Source organism: Pan troglodytes, chromosome 9 (assembly GCF_028858775.2).
Source record: "Pan troglodytes isolate AG18354 chromosome 9, NHGRI_mPanTro3-v2.0_pri, whole genome shotgun sequence".
Lineage (NCBI taxonomy): Eukaryota > Metazoa > Chordata > Mammalia > Primates > Hominidae > Pan > Pan troglodytes.
Window position 1 is genome coordinate 70,905,782 of NC_072407.2, and position 13,604 is coordinate 70,919,385.

The 13,604-nt window shown below is 47.4% G+C and overlaps 1 long non-coding RNA gene across 1 annotated transcript; it reads left to right on the top strand.

Annotated features, from left to right (window-relative positions):
- Window positions 1–8,170: 8,170 nt before the first annotated feature.
- On the top strand, window positions 8,171–13,364 carry LOC134807358 (uncharacterized). Its single transcript, XR_010147583.1, has 2 exons — window positions 8,171–9,743; window positions 10,371–13,364. It is a non-coding gene; the product is annotated as an uncharacterized LOC134807358 (long non-coding RNA).
- Window positions 13,365–13,604: the final 240 nt, after the last annotated feature.

A 13,604-nucleotide genomic window follows, 5' to 3' on the forward strand; every position in this document is an offset into this window, starting at 1 on the left:
ATTATAGCCACCCTCGTGGGTGTGAAGGGGGTTTCATTATGCTTTCAAGTTGCATTTCCCCAATAACTAACCAGTTTGTCTTTTTATTTGCTTTTTCTAAAATTATTTAATTTATTTTTTGAGATGGAGTCTCACTCTTGTCACCTAGGCTGGAGTGCAGTGGTATAATCTCAGTTCACTGCAACCTCCACTTCCCAGGTTCAAGTGATTCTCCTGCCTCAGCCTCCTGAGTGGCTGGAACTACAAGCATGCACCACCACGCCTGGCTAATTTTTGTTATTTTTAGTAGAGACAGGTTTCACTATGTTGGCCAGACTGGTCTCAAACTCCTGACCTCAAGTGATCCATCCACCTCAGCCTCCCAAAATGCTGAGATTACAGGTGTGAGCCACCACGCTCAGCCCATTTGCTTTTTTTAATGTAGACTTTTTCTGTAGTCAAACACTTTATTCTTTTATGGCGTCTGAGTTTTGAGTCATAGATAAAATTGTCCCTGCTCTAAGATTCAAAACAAACTTCCCCATATTCTCTTCCAGGACTGTTATGCTTTCAGGCTTTCCATTGAAAACTTGGATCCGGCCGGGTGCAGTGGCTCACGTCTGTAATCCCAACACTTTGGGAGGCCTAGTTGGGTGGATCAACTGAGGTCAGGAGTTCGAGACCAGCCTGACCAACATGCAGAAACCCTGTCTCTTAAAAATACAAAACTAGGCCAGGCGCGGTGGCTCACGCCTGTAATCCCAGCACTTTGGGAGGCCGAGATGGGCAGATCACGAGGTCAGGAGATCGAGACCATCCTGGCTAACACAGTGAAACCCCGTCTCTACTAAAAACACAAAAAATTAGCCGGGCGTGGTGGTGGGCGCCTGTAGTCCCAGCTACTCGTGAGGCTGAGGCAGGAGAATGACGTGAACCCGGGAGGCGGAGCTTGCAGTGAGCTGAGATTGCGCCACTGCACTCCAGCATGGGGGACAGAGCGAGACAAAAAAAAAAAACAAACCCAAAATTAGCCAGGCATGGTAGAACATGCCTGTAATCCCAGCTACGCAGGAGGCTGAGGCAGGAGAATTGCTTGAACCAGGTAGGCTGAGGTTGCCATGAGCCAAGATCATGCCATTGCACTCCCGCCTGGGCAACAAGAGTGAAACTCTGTCTCAAAAAAAAAAAAAAGAAGAAGAAAAAGAAAACTTGGATCCACGTGGATTTTATTCTGGTGTCTGACATGAAATATGCATAACTTTCTTCGATTTTCCCAAGGTTGTGCCGTGTGTGTCCCTGGCAACCTGGAGGAAAGGATTTGGTCGGCCAGTTAGCCCAGTGTGGGGAGGTGACATTTGCAGAGACTGAAGACAGGAGGCACAGTCTCCTCCATACACAGAGACCACAGACGGAGAGAGCTGCATGTGCAAAGGTCTCACGGTGGGAGGAAGCTCAGCTCATTACCAGAACAGCAAGGCCAGTGCGGCTGTAGGTGCTGGGGAAGCAAGGAGGACAGGGATGGGTTCCTGGAGGGGCCAGCCCACGTAGGACCTAGTAGGTAACTGTGGAGTCTGGCTTGGATTTGGGCTCTAATGGTACCGAGGAGCTGCAGGCAAGATCTTTAAAACTGTTCACTTGATAAGATAAGACCCAGACGGGAAACTGGGGGGCCTAAGGGTATGGACAGTTCAAATTTTGCTGCAAATTGGCTGGGCGTGGTGGCTCACACCTATAATCCCAGCACTTTGGGAGGCTGAGGCATGTGGATCACCTGAGGTCAGGAGTTTGAGACCAGCCTGACCAACATGGTGAAACCCAGTCTCTACTAAAAATACAAAAATTAGCCAGGTTTGGTGGCGGGCACCTATAATCCCAGCTACTTGGGAGGCTGAGGCAGGAGAATCACTTGAACCCAGGTGGTGGAGGTTGCAGTGAGCCCATATCATGGGACTGTACTCCAGCCTGGTGACAGAGTGAAACTCCATCTCAAAAAAAAAAAAAAAAATTTGCTGTAAATTGACAAATTGTTCTCCAAAAAACTGTATTATTTTCCCTCACCTTTCACTTGATGTTATTTCCATATCATTTGCTATTTTATTAAATATTTCTGAAGCATGGTTTTTAATAACTGCATGGTTTCTTAAAAAACATATTTATTGAGATATAGTTGATATATAGTAAACTATACATATTTAGAGTGTACAGTTAGATAAGTTTTGACATCTGTATATACCCGGGAAACCATGACCACAACCAACATAGTGAACACATCCATCGCCCCCAAAAGTTCCTCGTACCCCATTGGGTTGTTTCCCTCCTGCCACCCCCTCCCCAGGCAGCAGCCCATCTGCTTTTTGGTAATGATTGCCTGGTGCTTCTCACCATATGGCTGCCTTGTAATTATTTGAGCATTCCTCTACTGTTAGACATCCATGTTTATCCCATTTTTGCTATTTCGGCTAGGAAGAGCATTCTCATACATACAGATATCTTCATATACTTGACTATTTCCTTACAACAAATTCTAGAACTGGTATCTCCAGACCAAAGGTTATGAATGTTAAGAATTTGGAAGCAATTTGCCCAATCTTATTCACAAGGCTTGCTAGGTATGACATGCACTTTCCATTTGATTTTCTTTCTGAAAAGTTGAATCATCGTAATGCCAAAAAAAAAAAAAAAATACTAACCCTCCAAGCGTGGCTCAGATGTTTCTGCTTGGACCTAAGAGGTGGCTATTTTTGGAAAGGTCCTTTTGTGGCTGTGAAGGAAACAAATATTCCCTCTTCCTTCAGATCCTAAAGTACTCAGTACCTTGGTGGTGTTTGCTGTGGGAGCACCCAATAGCCTGCCCTCAGCCATTTCCCTTCCTACAGAATCCAGGAGGCTTCTGCAGCAAGGATAGTTCAACCCCCTTCAACTCTGCAGGCTTCTCTGGTGGAGGCAGGGAACTCCAGAGTGACTGACAATAGTTCCAAGGCAGGTGGAGTGGGAGAACTGGCCTCTCTGTAACCTTACCTGCCAGGGGCCCTCCACTTCCCAGGTGTGGAAACTGAGGCTTAGAGAAGGGCGAGGACTGGCTGAAAAGTCCCATAGCAGATGAGCAACAGAACTGGAACCCAACCCAGCTCTGCTCCACTCTGACGGCCACAACAGCCCAGCAGGTGGTCTGAGTGGTGCTGGGGACACCAGATGTGACTCAGGTGAGATATGAACACATGGGCTTTATATCCACAGCCAGGTATTTATTTTAATGTGTATCAATAAGTAGCTGTGACATCGAGGCTATGATTTCACAGCTGCAGTGATGTATGACAAGGTTAAAGGAGGGATTTAAGCTAAAAAGTGAAAGACATGAGGCTGGGTTCACACCTCTAATCCTAGCACTTTGGGAGGCCAAGGCGGGTGGATCCCCTGAGGTCAGGAGTTAGAGACCAGCTTGGCTGACATGGTGCAAGTCTGTCTCTACTAAAAAAATACAAAGGCCGGGTGTGGTGGCTCACACCTGTGATCCCAGCACTTTGGGAGACCAAGGCAGAAGGATCACGAGGTCAGGAGATCGAGACCATCCTGGCCAACATGGTGAAACCCCGTCTCTACTAAAATACAAAAAATTAGCCGGGTGTGGTGGCACATGCCTGTAGTCCCAGCTACTTGGGAGGCTGAGGCAGGGGAATCACTTGAACCTGGGAGGTGGAGGTTGCAGTGAGCCAAGATTGCGCCACTGCAGCCTAGCGACAGAGCAAGACTCCGTCTAAAAAAAAAAAATACAAAAATTAGCTGGGCATACAGTAATCCCAGCTAGTCGGAAGGCTGAGGCAGGAGAATCGCTTGAACCTGGGTGGCAAAGGTTGCAGTGAGCCGAGATCGCACCACTGCACTCCATCCTGGGGCACAGAGTGAGACTCCATCTCGAAAAAAAAAAAGTGAAAGAAATGAAAGAAGTGTGAAATGATCACACCCGTGGTCATAGGTTACTGCAAAAGAGTACAGAAACAGTGAAAATAGGCAGGGGCCTCACTGCTCCACCTTGACTCGGGCAAGCCCTTCCCCCTTGCAAAGACACCAGGTAAGATGGGTGGCTGCAGGTGGCAGTCCTGGGCTTGCAGGTGCCCCATCCTCACACAGGCGCATACGCATGCAGGGGCACACACTGCAGAGGCCGCAAAACAGGCCTCCTCTCCAGCCCTACACCCGACCTGAGCTTCTCCCCACGCTCCAGGGAAAGACAATGACCACTGGTCCCAGGTGCCAGGTGCACGTGGCCACGTGGAAGGCTGCGGACGTGACAAGAAGGAGGCAGGGCTGGGGAGGAGTCTCTGGGGGTGACAGGGTGTTTAGAGGCCCTTAGGTGCTCTGTCCCCCACGTCCAGGTGGGTCAACACTGGTGGGCTTTGTCTTGAGAGGATGCCAGGATGAAGGACAGGACTCCGGGCCCGTGCTTTGTCACAGCAACGCCAGCAGGCCCTCCTCGGCCCCAGCCTTCTGACCACCCTGGCCTGTGGGAGCTCTGGGCCTTCCTGAAAGCCTCCCACTGCTACCTGCACTGGGCACTGCCAACAGCCCGCCAGGCTGCTTTACCTGTAAACTGCTCCGGGGGATTACCAATATGGTAGTTTCCTTTCGCCTGTTCTACACTGTACATCCTGTACCACAATTCCCATGCCTTTTGCTTCCTTCTTTCCCTCCTTTCCTATCTTCCCTCCTTTCCTACCTTCCCTCCGTCCCTCCCCTTTCCCCTCCCTCCTTTCCTTTTCCTTTCCTCCCCTTCTCCTCCCCTTCTCCTCCCCTTCTCCTCCCCTTCTCCTCCCCTTCTCCTCTCCTCTCCTCTCCTCTCCTCTCCTCTCCTCTCCTTCCTTCCTTCCCTTCTGTCTGCATTTGGTCAGTTACTCTCTACCTTTTTGTTGCTGTTCTCACACCACTGGGCCCTACTTTCATTTTGATTTCTTACTCTTTAAAAGAAAAAAAGTAGCCGGGTGCAGTGGCTCACGCCTGTAATCCCAGCACTTTGGGAGACCGAGGTGGGCGGATCACCTGAGGTCCGGAGTTGGAGACCAGCCTGACCAACACGGAGAAACCCTGCCTCTACTAAAAATACAAAATTAGCTGGGCGTGGTGGCGCATGCCTGTAATCCCAGCTACTCCGGAGGCTGAGGCAGGAGAATGGCTTGAACCCGGGAGGCGGAGGTTGCTGTGTGCCGAGATCGTGCCATTGCACTCCAGCCTGGGCAACGAGAGCAAAACTTCGTCTCAAAAAAAAAAAAAAAAAAAAAAAATATATATATATAGAAAGAGAGAGTCATCATTCCAGCATCCGCCCCTGCCTTCTCCCCAGATTCCACTAGAGGAATGTCTAGTGGGGACTCTCCTCTAGCCCCATTCATGTCGAGTGTGAGCACATGCATGCACACATATGCACACACATGTGCACACACGCACAGGCACACACACACCCGTGAAGTCATGTAGGCCAGCCCTTTATGGCTTTATCTCCCCGTGTTTTTGTGTGTGTGTGTGTGTGTTTTTGTTTTTTTGTTTTTGAGACAGAGTTTCGCTCTGTCTCCCAGGCTGGAGTGCAGTGGCCCAATCTCGGCTCACTGCAAGCTCTGCCTCCCGGGTTCACGCGATTCTCCTGCCTCAGCCTCCCGAGTAGCTGGGACTACAGGTGCCTGCCACCACGCCCGGCTAATTTGTTTTTTGTGTTTTTAGTAGAGATGGGGTTTCACTGCATTAGCCAAGATGGTCTCAATCTCCTGACCTCATGATCTGCCTGCCTTGGCCTCCCAAAGTGCTGGGATTACAGGCATGAGCCACCGCGCCCGGCCTATCTCCCTGTGTTTTAGACAACCAGTGTTTCAGTTCAATTGCCCATTCCAATTTTTTGCCCAACTATTCCCCTGAGGATAACTCTCTGCCCATCGTTGGACATGATGGGGTGCACAGGATGTTCCTCAGGCTGAGGAAATGTGACTCCACCATCCAAACTGGTGCAGTATCTTCTGTTCTCCTTCTTTTATGCACTCTGAGCATTTGCATCCACCACCAGGCAAGCCAAGCCCAGTCCCGAGCCGACACCCAGGGCTCCCGCATCAGCCTGACTTGCAGCTGTGTCCAGGGCCTACCCCAGGGAATTGGCCACACAGCCAGCAGCAATGTCTGTCTCTGTTGCTGGCTGACAGCGCTGTCCTTATTGGCATTTTATGCCTCAGACGGTGCAAGAGAGACACTGACTAGGGGCATTTACTCACTTGCTATCATGAGGCAGAAATTTAAATAATAATAATAATAATCAGTACTGCATTTATTCACGCCAAGAAAAGTAAAAGCTAAGGCCCAGAATATGGCAAGGCAAAGGCTAAAAAGAAAAGAACAAGTTTTCCTCTTGCCTAGCAGCTCACTTTAAGGACAGTTAGAAGATAACGCTGTCCAAATAGCCAAGGCCAAAGGTATGGGCTCCAGACACCCCCCTCCCTTCCAGAGAAAGCTTGAAAGAAAAAAGAGAAAGACAGGTTCTTTTACTGTTACTCTTTTCTCAGGCTTCTTAAGCATGATTAGCATGATTATGTTTTACAAATGTCTGTATTTAGCCAGTTCTTATTTTTCTTTTAATGCAGCTACAAGGCCACTGGCTAGGACACAAATTATGTTATGCTATAGATTACGTGACCTGTTACGGTATGATTAACTGCTTTTATTTTGCTACTCCTTTTATTTTGCTCCTGTAAGGCTGCTTATAAAAACCCTGCTCTTTGTTCAGGGCTCAGCTTTTGGATGTGAATCCTCTGAGCCGGTGCGTACCTAAAATAAACAAATCCTTCCGTACTGCAAATTGGTTTTTCCATTCCTCAGTTTACCGCAACATTTTTGGCAACCACGAAGGGACTGGATACGGCAGGCTTACTGTCTCCTTTGCCTCTGGGGGCTGGAGCGAGGGTCTCAGGAAACCTGTGACCCCAGGTGCCACCGGGAGAACTTCAGCCTGGGGGGGAGATCAGCTCTCCTGTGACCCGGCACCCCTACCCAGCAGCGCAACGGAACCTAAAGAGGGACTACAGGATGATTTCAGAAACAACGCGCTTCAGGAACCACAGTAAGGTTTTGGGGGCTCAAGGCAGGACCCGTCCCTTGGACAGAAAGGGAGCCTGATCATCTCCCGGGGTGTGCCAAATAGTCCGAACCAGAGGGGCTGGGGGTGACTGGAGTGGCTTGTCAATTCGGATGAAACTCACACCCCGCCGACACAGGATGCAAGAGTGGCTCGCCAAGTCGGCTAGGGAACTGGAGGTGGCAAGAGTGGCTCGCCACCCCAACTGGGAACTAGAGGGGGCGAGAGTGGCTTGCCCCCCCAGTTACAAACATGGGAACTGAAGGTGTGTGGAAGTGTGTGAATGAAAGGGCCTCATTAGGCGCATCAGCTGCGAAGTGAAGAGTCACAGATCCCTTAGTGTAGACTGTGTGCTCCGAGAAAGTGTGGGGCCGACTAAGACTAGTGGTGATCTGCATATGGCTAATAGGAGCTGCCCTACAGCTCAGAGTTGTAGCAGGAATAAGGACCTCTCCAAAGCCAAGCAGCATCTGAAAACCCCCGTAATAGGAGACAGTGTGGTTGGTCGAAACGAGAGGAAGAGTGAGTAGGCAAGAGTGAATGTGCTGCGTTGTAAAGGGAGGAATGGGAGGAAAGTCATCAAAACATCAAAACTTACTCTGTGGGAGTGCATGTTACGGAACCTTAAGAAAGGTTTTGCAGGGGATTATAGAGTTAACCCCCTCAGAGGTTGAGAACTCTGTGTGAATTAGAATTGCCCTCTTCTGGTGTTGGATGGCTGACCGAAGGAACTACAGACAGGGAACAATTGGCCAAGGTGGTGACAAGGGTTGGAGAACAGCCAGTGTACCTGGATCAATTTCCTTATATTGACTCATAGTTAAATATAATATAGCCAAACCCAGCATTGATCCAGGCCTGTTTAACGGCTTATTGCAAAAAAAAAGCCAAAAGTGAAAGTAAGAGCAGCTTTGCCGGCAGACACAGAGTTAAAAGGGAATCCCAGAGACAGCAAGAGAAGCCAGTTTTACAGGAGCCACCAAAGGTAACAGAAATTCTTCCTCCATATATCCCAGCCTACCCCCCCTTTACCGACCCCCTTTACCGAGGCCGACAGCCCCCCCCAGGAACCAGATTCAGGAGCTAACATGCCCCTGGTCTCACCTCGAAGGGGAGGATCAGAGCCTTGAGAGGCCAGGAAGGAGGTCAAGATAGTCAAGTGGGCCATCTCAGATCTGGCCGTGCTCGAGCTATGCAAATGCCTCTCAGGGGGACGCGAGGACCTATCTATTATGATGACCAGGATCCCAACTAGGACCCGGAGGATGAAACTCAGCTTCAGCGTTTGCAGAGGTACCAAGAGGCACTTCTGCAGGGGCTACGAGTTGGTAGAAGGAAAGCAATGAATATAAAGAAGATTTCAGAAGTGCTTCAAGGAGCTGATGAGAGCCTAAGTCAGTTTTATAAGAGACTCTGTGAAGCATTCCGGCTTTATACCCCATTTAACTGTGAGGCTGCTGAACATCAGCCTATGGGGAATACTTCATTCGTAGGGCAAGCCCAGGGTGACATCAAGTGGAAGCTGCAGGCATGAATACCACCCAGTCCATAAAAGTGGCCACCACGGTGTATGTTAACTGTGACCAAGGAACAAAACGGGAAAGAGCAAAAGCCACAAGCGCGGCAGCTAAGCACGCCCACCATTAAGTTCCTCTCCCCAGCCCGGCTCTATCTGGAAAAAGAAGGCGCCAGGGACTTGGCGCCAGGAGAAGAGCAAAGGAAAAGGAAAGGAGAAAGTAAGAGTAAGTGTGAGAAGGGAAAGAAGAAAGTAAAAAGGAAATCAGAAAAAAACAGGAGAGACAGACGGCAGTGCACGGGGGCGGGGCCCGTGCCGTTGCCCGGCCCCACCGGCTGGCCGCAAGAGCAGAACTCAGGAAAGAAAAAGGAAAGTAAATTGAAGGCTTAAGAAAAAGGCCAATCTGTTGTCAACAGCTCTTATGGAAAGGGAGATTAGCAATGTGAGAGGACGTGGATGCGGACGTAGACGTGGAAAAAAGTCAAGTTAGGAATGGATTCAAGAGCCAGACAAGGTGGGCGCCTGTGATCCCAGCTACTCGGGAGGCTGAGGCAGGAGAATGGCGTGAACCCGGGAGGCGGAGCTTGCAGTGAGCCGAGATCGCGCCACTGCACTCCAGCCTGGGAGACACAGCAAGACTCCGTCTCAAAAAAAAAAAAAAAAAAAAAAAAAAAAAAAAAAAAAAGAAAGAAAGAGATTAATGTGCGCGATGCAAAAAGAAAGGACACTGGAAGCATGAGTGTTCAGAAGGCAATGAGGGAAATAGCCAAGACCACGAGACAAAGAGGCCATCGGCCAAGGGCTGCCGCACCTTGGGGAACCAAATACTGATCTGATCAGGCTGGCAGGAGCCGAAGGACGTAAGGAATAGGACAGACCGGGAACCTTCTCATTAGGCACCCAGGGGCCCATGGTCACATTAGAAGTTAAAGGCAGCAGGATTCTGCCGTATCTGGATTCCAATTTCTCACTGATGGCTAAGCCACTAGATGGAGTTACAAAAGGGGAAGAAAAAGAACCCCTCCTCTGGGAAACAGCAGGAGAAGGAGCCCTGCCTGGTGAAAACTTGCTTATAGACTTCACAGAACCTCCCCGTGCCGGAGGTTATTGGTTCATGCTAGTGCTTGTTTGCACCTTTTCAGGGTAAGTTAAAGCTTTCCCCACCAGGACAGAAAAAGTACAAGAAGTGACTAAAGTACTGTTAAAAGACATTATTCCCAGGTTTAGACTGCCTCTAACTTTAAAGTCAGACAATAGGCCAGCATTTGTAGCTGAAATAGTGCGAGATTTAACAAGACTGTTAAAAATAAAATGGAAGATACACACGGCCTACTGGCTGCAAAGTTCAGGAGAAGGTGGAAGGCGTGAACCGGACACTCGAGCAGCTACTGAAGAAATATTGCCAGGAAATTCATTTAAGATAGAATCAGGTTTTTGGCTATGGTCCTCCTCTGAGTCAGGTGCACCCCCACCAAACAAACTGGGTATTTGCCCTATAAGATTTTGTTTGGTCGGCCACTCCTACATCATAGGTCAAATTAAAGGTGACCTCCAGGAACTAGGGGAATTAACCTTAAGAAAGCAAATGCAGGTTTTTGAAACAGCCAAAGTGTTCATAATTAGGTACATGAAAATGCCTATAAGCCCGACACCCTTTTAAATCTAGTGACGCTGTTTAGGTTAGAAAGTAAAACCTAATTTCTCTAGGATCCATATAGGATGGGTCCTATATCGTAATCTTGTCCATTCCCACTGCTGTTTAACTTGCAGGTGTTATGTCTTGGATCCACCACAGTCGGCTAACACTGGCAGCTCAGGACAAGTGAACCAGCCAGCAGGACCCAGATCATCCAACCTGGCTGATCCTTAGATGAGACCGAGCTGCTGCTGAGGACAACAGCCCTGCTCTAGTCACTCTGGAGGCTGACTAGTCTACGCACGGCTGAAACTTGAGGACTTGTCAAGCAAGTAATGTAGCTAAAATCTTAAGACTAGTGGTTTTCCTGTACACTAACTGTTTTACTATTGTTCTGTCGCTGTGCTCAACCTTTTTCCCAGGTAAGGACCTTTTTTGTCCTTGCTGGATATGAATATGCTGTACATTGTTTTGTTGTTACCCCCCTTAACCATGTAGAAGAAACACCTACAGAAGGTGTCCCCACTGTACACATACTACTTGGTCAGGGAACAGTATAACTAGAACCCTATTGCACTATACTTATTATGAGTATACGGGGACTCGCTTAGGAACTTGTACTTATAATCAAACCACCTATTCAACCTGTGACCCAGGAAATGGCCAGCCTTATATATGCTATGACCCTAAGTGTTTACCTGGGACTTGGTTTGAGATTCATACCGAGTCAAAGGGAGGAAGTTTTATAAGTCGAACCCAAGCCTCTCTTCCCGGGGGCGGGGGGTGGGGTGGCTATATCCATATACTTTGATATTTGTCAGTTAACATCCGTGAACCAGAGATTGTGAACTATCTCACAATCTCTGGTCCTACAGGGTACTATACAAACTGCCAGTACAAAATTGCATGTGCACCCCGTTTGCCCCTCCGAGGCCCTAGCGATAGCTTGCTGGAACCGCACAATGCAGTTCACTGACCGATCATCACCGAGGCTAAAGCCAATCTTGCTCATCAAAGTGCCAGCAAAACCGGATTGTAAGACAAGCACTTGCAATCCTGTAAATCTTACTATCTTAAAGCCAGATCTACCTATATAGACTGCAGGTTACTCCATGGCATTACAAAGCTACAGTCAAAAAGCTAAAATAACTTTGTATATTCTAAAGAGGACTCAAACCAAGCGGTCAGCTCAGCAGCAATTCCGAGTCTTTAAGTCACTCTTTGAGCATATAAACCAAAAGTTACCAGAGCCTCCTCCTTTAGCCAAAAACCTATTTGCTCAGCTGGCTAAAAACATTGCATGCAGCCTAGGCATTTCCTCGTTATGTTTGTAGAAGGACTAACATGGGAGACAAATAGCCTCAGGAAGCAAAAGAGTTAATGCCTCAAGATAACTTTACTCTGACTCTCTCTTTCCCCAGACACGCACAAGTTCAAGCGTCTAGCTCTTAAAAACTTCTATTATTAGCAGATACTGTGTTGCTCCCTAGGGAAAAGTTTTTACAGACCCAGTAGGAGAGCTAACCTGCTTAAGACAGCAATATTATAATGAAACGTTAAGGAAAACTTTGTGGCAGGGCAGAGATGACTACAAAGCACCTCATCCAAATCTGTTCTCCTGTTTCTCTTCTCTAAACCACACTTGGTATCAACTTGAAGCTCCAAATACTTGGCAAGCACCCCCCGTCTTTATTGGATCTGTAGGCTACAGGCATATTGACAGTTGCCAGTTAAATGGACAGAGGTGTGCTTAGAACGATTAGACCATCTTTCTTCCTACTCCCACTGCAACAGGGAAAAACTTCAAGGTACCCTGTCTATGACGAAGTTAGAAGAAGAAACAAAAGAGATGCAGACACAAAGAGGTATAAAAATAAGAGATTGAAAAGGCACAGATTAGCCCCCTGAAAAAATAATTCAATATTATAGGCCAGCTACCTGGGCACAAGATAGGTCATAGGGATACCGCACTCCTATCTACATGCTTAACCGTATCATAAGATTGCAGGCAGTACTTGAAATCATCACTAATGAAACAACAAATGCATTAGATGTACTGGCCCAGCAAACCACAACATTGAGAAACGCTACCTATCAGAACAGATTAGCTTTAGACTACCTCCTAGCCCAGGAAGGAGGAGTATGTGGAAAGTTCAATCTAACTAATTGTTGCCTGGACATCGATGACGGCGGAAAAGCAATTATAGAAATAACTGCAAGAATGAGAAAATTAGCCAGTGTTCCAGTTCAAACTTAGAAAAGGTGATCCCCAGATTCTCTCTTTGGAGACTGGTTTTCATTTTTCGGAGAGTTCAAGACTTTAATAGGAGTAGTGCTGGCCACACTAGGAAGCTGCATAATACTCCATTGTCTCTTACCTTTCCTTGTTAGAAGTATTCAATCAACTATAGAGGCAACAGTAGCCAGGCAAACTACAACTCAGCTAATAGCTCTGCGTAAATATCAACCTTTGTCTAAATAAGAAAACTTGTCTCTTCAGGCAGAACTAAGTAATAGTGATGCCTTTTATTAAACTTATTTCATAAAAGGCATCAAAGGGGAGAAACTGAGGCAGAAATTTAAATAATAATAATAATAAATACTGCATTTATTCACGCCAAGAAAAGTAAAAGCTAAGGCCCAGAATATGGCAAGGCAAAGGCTAAAAAGAAAAGAACAAGTTTTCCTCTTGCCTAGCAGCTCACTTTAAGGACAGTTAGAAGATAACGCTGTCCGAATAGCCAAGGCCAAAGGAATGGGCTCCAGACACCCCCCTCCCTTCCAGAGCAAGCTTGAAAGAAAAAAGAGAAAGACAAGTTCTTCTACTGTTATTCTTTTCTCAGGCTTCTTAAGCATGATTAGCATGATTATGTTTTACAAATGTCTGTATTTAGCCAGTTCTTATTTTTCTTTTAATGCAGCTACAAGGCCACTGGCTAGGACACAAATTATGTTATGCTATAGATTACGTGACCTGTTACTGTATGAGTAACTGCTTTTATTTTGCTACTGTTTTTATTTTGCTTCTGTAAGACCGCTTATAAAAACCCTGCTCTTTGTTCAGGGCTCAGCTTTCGGATGTGAATCCTCTGAGCCGGTGCGTACCTAAAATAAACAAATCCTCCTGTACTCTGTATTGGTTCCTCTGTTCCTCAGTTTACCGCAACAGTCATACATTGATTGAAGCTACCCCATGACTGAAGGACATAAAATCATCTTGAAACCTGAAATACCTACAAATATCTTGGGTGCCATCAGAGAAACCCCCTAGTGGGGATGGCAGTGCCAAGAAGAGTTTCCTAACAACATGGAAATGGTTTGTACAGGATGGTGCCACCTGGGGAAGGAAACCTACTCATCAGCAGGGT